The sequence below is a fragment of the Schistocerca americana genome, chromosome 2 (genome assembly GCF_021461395.2).
Source record: "Schistocerca americana isolate TAMUIC-IGC-003095 chromosome 2, iqSchAmer2.1, whole genome shotgun sequence".
Lineage (NCBI taxonomy): Eukaryota > Metazoa > Arthropoda > Insecta > Orthoptera > Acrididae > Schistocerca > Schistocerca americana.
In genome coordinates this window covers 715,948,506-715,954,557 of record NC_060120.1, presented here as the reverse complement: position 1 = coordinate 715,954,557, position 6,052 = coordinate 715,948,506, and positions in this window count along the sequence as shown.

Here is a 6,052-nt window from a genome sequence, read left to right as displayed (position 1 = left end):
TGCGAGTGGAAGACCATGTACATTTTCGCCATGGGGTGGCACAGGGTCGGAATCCCCAGAAGGCCCTTTGGGCTGACGAGATGGTTTAGATGAAGCAGCACATGTCGGGGCATCCACGTGGCGCTGAGTTGTATCAATGATGGGGGCCGACATGGCTTGACCGTCACTGGGTGAGAGGTCTATCACCAGGCGGCCATGGGAATCGTCGGATGATGAAGAGGAAGATCGGTCCGTCACGCGAGGCTGTGGACAGGGTTCATGTGAATCGGTATCACTGTCAGTGGTTATTAGTGATTCGTGGTGGGAGGCACGAAGCGCTCGGTACTTAGCCCGTTGGGTGGTGTCGGTATCGGCGCTTGCAGCAGCTCGCCGGGACGGCCGCCGAGCACGTGGTGTCATGTTTTCGCGCAAAGGGGCGGCGGAAGAAATTCCTAGCTGCGGATTCTTGTCCTTGGCCCTATTCACGCTTTGCCTCGGCCCGACTGACGTAGGCAGGGCGCTGGCAGACAAACTACACTAACGCTGTCGCTCTATAATTACTCAGGACAACGGGACGCATACGAAAAAAACAGTATTGCCTTAGAAGCGAACGAAAAATTAATGTCGACTCAGACACTACGACTAAACAACCCTGAGAAACACTCGTGACCATAACGAACAACACGCACGTGCTCGGAAGTAAACACTGTCAGGATTCCAACTTTACTGTTGGAACAGAATCCTCCCCACCTCGTGATATACATGGTGAAAATTATTAAAACCGACAAACTCTGGGAGGTTGTAGGGGACATCAAAACAAATATTTTTCCCTAATGTCATTTTCTCCTATGAGAAGTGTTTAAACCAGTGCAAAAAAAAAAAAAAAAAAAAAATGGCTTTGAGCACTATGGGACTTAACTTCTAAGGTCATCAGTCGCCTAGAACTTAGAACTACTTAAACCTAACTAACCTAAGGACATCACACACATCCATGCCCGAGGCAGGATTCGAACCTGCGACCGTAGCCGTCGCGCGGTTCCAGACTGTAGCGGCTTTAACCGCTTGGCCACCCCGGCCGGCGTATAAACCGGTAGAGGAAGATTTCTCTGGCGGCAAATTAATTAAACCAACAAACACTTTTCCATTTTTTTTTTGTGAGCAAGACACAACACATTAACACCACCCAATTTCAGTTACACTAGATTTTCAAAAATGTATCCAATGACACGTAAACAAAGGTTATACCGTCGGATCATGTTCTGTCTAACACGGGCAAAAACCCCAGGAGTATCCTGAATTGTCCCTGCTGTTGCTACTATCGGGGCAACCAGATCCTCTTCTGATGCAACAGGAATTACGTAAACAATGTTGCGCATCTCTCCCCACACAAAAAGTCCAGAGGGGACATATCTGGGGATCGAGCAGGCAATGGTACAGGACCATCTCTGCCAATGCACTTTTCTGGGAACCGCTGGTCCTGGAATCGACGTACACGACGACTGAAATGTGCCGGCGCCCCGTCATGTTGGAACCACATGCGTTGTCTTGTAAGGAGCGTGACGTCTTGCAGCAGTTCTGGCAATGCTCTGGCGAGAAAATGGTAATAGTGCCTGCCATTTAATGGCCTAGGTAGCAGATACGGCCCAATTAAACAGTCCCCAAAAACACCGACCCACGCATTAACGAAGAGCCGCACTTGATGAGCGCTAGTAACTGTGGCATGTGGGTTATCCTCACTCCAAACATGCTAATTGTGCATGTTGAAAACTCCATCACGCCCGAACGTTGCTTCATCGGTAAACAACACAGAGGATGGAAATGTAGGATGCATTTCACCCTGTTCCAGGTACCACTGCGAAAACTGTGCTCTGGGTGTATAATCAACTGGTTCCAGGTTGTGGACACGCTGTATGTGAAATGGATGTAATAATTGCTCTCGAAGCACTGTTTTTATATTCGTCTGATTCGTCCCCATGTTACGTGCAATTGCACGAGTGCTGATTGAAGGATCCCGCTCCACATGCTGCGAGACATCTTCAAATTGCAGCGTTCTTAACGCGCGACGGCGTCCCTGTCCAGGTAGTCTGCTAAATGACCCGGTCTCATGCAGACGTTGGTACACAGCAGCAAAGGTCGTATGATACGGGATACGGCGATTGGGATATTGTTGTTGATAAACCCGCTGTGCAGCTCGTCCGTTGTGGTGCGCTACGTAGTACGCACCAACCATATCAGTGTACTCACCCCATGTGTATCGCTCCATTAGTAGACAGAGACAATGCACTACTACACTGCTGAACAGCAGTTGCCTACAACTGAAGAGCGTAATACGCCCTCTAACAACTGAAGATCGTGATACGGCCTCTAACAACTGAAGAGCGTAATACGGCCTCCACCGGTTTAAATAATCCTCATAGGAAGAAATGACATTAGGGAAAAATTTGTGTTTTGATGTCCCCTACAACCTCTCAGAGTTTGTCGGTTTAAATACTTTTCACCCTGTATATTGGCAAGTCCACATCTCGTGGCATCTAGTGGTCAATTACACACTACATAAGGATGACTGGATACGTTTGATCAGATAGTGTATCGTGCATAGACTGAAACCGTCTATGTGCTTTGGTTACCTACAGTTGTTGATTTTTACAATATCTGTGGTTGTGATGTAATACTAGAGCAGCTGTTGTGCCGAGGTAAAGCTGCAGATCGGTGACGATGCCGGCGACCGCGACAGGTGGAGGTGTGGTTGCGGCGCGGCGGGCCCCGCTATGGCTGGAGGACGTGCGCCGCGCATGCGCTGCACCTGTTCAGCGGCATCGTGGTGAGACGGTGCTGGGCGCACACCGCCACCGAGCTGTCGCTGTCGCCATGGCTGCTGGTGCCCGCGGTGCTCAGCCCCGCCTACACCTCCTCCCTGTTCGACATCATCTACAACCCGCCGCAAGAGCCCAAGATCACTTCCATCGACCAGCTGGCTTCATCGTCTCTCGAGATAGGTAAGTTTTCTCAAATTATACACCATTTTGTAGTAAATGCCGAGGTACAGTTCTAAGGTAGAGGTATTATAACGAGAAGTATGCGTGCAGTGATGAATGAACGCAAGGGCACATTGTGTTTCAAGACAACGATCACTGTGAATGTTCCATTCGTACAGTTTTCGGAGCTTCCGTGGAGTCACACGTGAAATAACACTCCGGCCGCTTTCTGGATCCATGATCTCTTGGCGGTGTGCACCGCGCAAACCAAATTATGTTACGTACTGCTCCTTGAATTAATGGGAAAAGTTTACTGGCGGACCCGGATTAATTGTCTGCACTGACACATTACCAAATCAGTATAAATGAGGTCCGCCAGCCTCGATTTTGCCCATGAAAATGGCTGTATTTGACAGATCAAAGGTCATTAACTAAGAATCCCGCAGCTATCTTACTACACTACTGGCCATTAAAATTGCTACACCACGAAGATGACGTGCTACAGACGCGAAATTTAACCGACAGAAAGAAGATGCTGCGATATGCAAATGATTAGCTTTTCAGAGCATTCACACAAGGTTGGCGCCGGTGGCGACACCTACAACGTGCTGACATGAGGAAAGTTTCCAAGCGATTTCTCATACACAAGCAGCAGTTGACCGGCGTTGCCTGGTGAAACGTTGTTGTGATGCCTCGTGTAAGGAGGAGAAATGCCTACCATCACGTTTCAGACTTTGATAAAGGTCGAATTGTAGCCTATCGCGAGTGCGGTTTATCGTATCGCGACATTGCTGCTCGCGTTGGTCAAGATCCAATGACTGTTAGCAGAATATGGAATCGCTGGGTTCGGGAGGGTAATACGGAACTCCGTGCAGGACCCAACGGCCTCGTATCACTAGCAGTGGAGATGACAGGCATCTTATTCGCATGGCTGTCTCGATCCCTGAGTCAACAGATGGGGACGTTTGCAAGACAACAACCATCTGCACGAACAGTTCGACTACGTTTGTAGCAGCATGGACCATCAGCTCGGAGACCATGGCTGCGGTTACCCTTGACGCTGCATCACAGACAGGAGCGCCTGCGATGGTATTCTCAACGACGAACCTGGGTGCACGTATGGCAAAACGTCATTATTTCGGATGAATCCAGCTCTGTTTACAGCATCATGATGGTCGCATCCGTGTTTGGCGACATCGCGGTGAACGCACGTTGGAAGCGTGTATTCGTCATCGCCATACTGGCGTATCACCCGGCGTGACGGTATGGGGTGCCATTGGTTACACGTCTCGGTCACCTCTTGTTCGCATTGACGTCACTTTGAACAGTGGACGTTACATTACAGATGTGTTACGACCCGTGGCTCTACCCTTCATTCGATCCCTGCGAAACCTTACATTTCAGCAGGATAATGCACGACCGCATGTTGCAGGTCCTGTACGGGCCTTTATGGATACAGAAAATGTTCGACTGCTGCCCTGGTCAGCACATTCTCCAGATCTCTTACCAATTGGAAACATCTGGTCAATGGTGTCCGAGCAACTGGCTCGTCACAATACGCCAGTCACTACTCTTGATGAACTGTGGTATCGTGTTGAACCCGCATGGGCAGCTGTACCTGAACACGCCATCCAAGCTCTGTTTGACTCAATGCCCAGGCGTATCAAAGCTGTTATTACGGCCAGAGGTGATTGTTCTGGGTACTGATTTCTCAGGCTCTATGCACCCAAATTGCGTGAAAATGTAATTACATGTCAGTTGTAGTGTAATGTGATTGTCCAATGAATACCCGTTTATCATCTGCATTTCTTCTTGGTGTAGCAATTTTAATGGCCAGTAGTGCAGTTTCCTGCAACGTTGGAAACTACCAGCCGTCATACTGACATCACTCGCCCTGGAGACGGCCTCGTATGCTCCGCCGGCTACCCGTTTAGGGGGATTAGGGAAACACCCAGTCCATTACCTCCAGACTGGAGGAAACTTCATTCACTGCCATATACAATAGCCACCGAAACGAGTGAGCAGGTGCGGTCCAGAAATTATATGTTATAATTGTATATGTGCAATCCAGGTAGCAGGCTGCATCTCTGTGTTCCTTCTGTGGCTTTAGTATACACCAGTACCGGTATCTAGTTGAACCAATTTATCTAAACTATTTTTAAAAATTTTGCAAAAGCTTTTAATTGTCTTGATCGCAAAAGGTGCATTAAAGTCTTCAGAACTGAAAAAAAATCACAAACAGAAAATTACCTCAGGTTAAACTGACTTAAACAGATTTCGAGATCACGCATACATGAAGGTAATGAACATTAAATACTGATGACATTCCACTCATGGTGCGAACTTACAGACAAGGGCAGCTACTATGAAGAAAATGACCCGCTGCTTCTTATGCCTTAGACGTAACCGCAACACAAATAAATGTTACGAATGGGGAAAGGCGTCCTGTGCGACGTGTAAGAATGAGCACAACATTCCATCTGTAGTAGCCAGCTCAGGGCAGTGAACAAGATTGAAACGACGGCTTTCAACTTCACATATCTACAAGCTGATCACGTGAGTATCAGAAGACCAACCAGTAAGACTAAACTAATACGTGCCGTCTTAGACACATGGAGTCAATCAAGTTTTCTCCACCATTTGCTGATCTAATCTCTCCAACTCAATGTCACTGGGAACTAAAATCGGTAGGTAACGACATTTGAGTTATCCAACTCTTTAACCTCCTCATGGAGGAAGGTTCATTTTGATTTGATGAGATACGCCAGCACCCACATATCAGTTACAGCTTTCGAAAGCAGCAACAGATAATCACATCCACTGACAGTACCACGACATGTGGGAGATAGGGACTTAAGGGAGGGCATATGGGTAGCACATCCGAGAGGAGACACTGAAGATCTACGTATAGAAGTCCTGACTGTAGCTGATTACTACTGAAAAACTGTGGCCGTAGAGCAAGCAATTAAAGTATCAATGTCACTGGTTCTTCTTCCCACAACTTCCGGGTACAGTCTTTGTGGAGACAGAAATGGTACTACAGTTAACAAGACGACCGTTAACTTCGTCAGAGTAGCTCCAATGAGATGACCGATAAG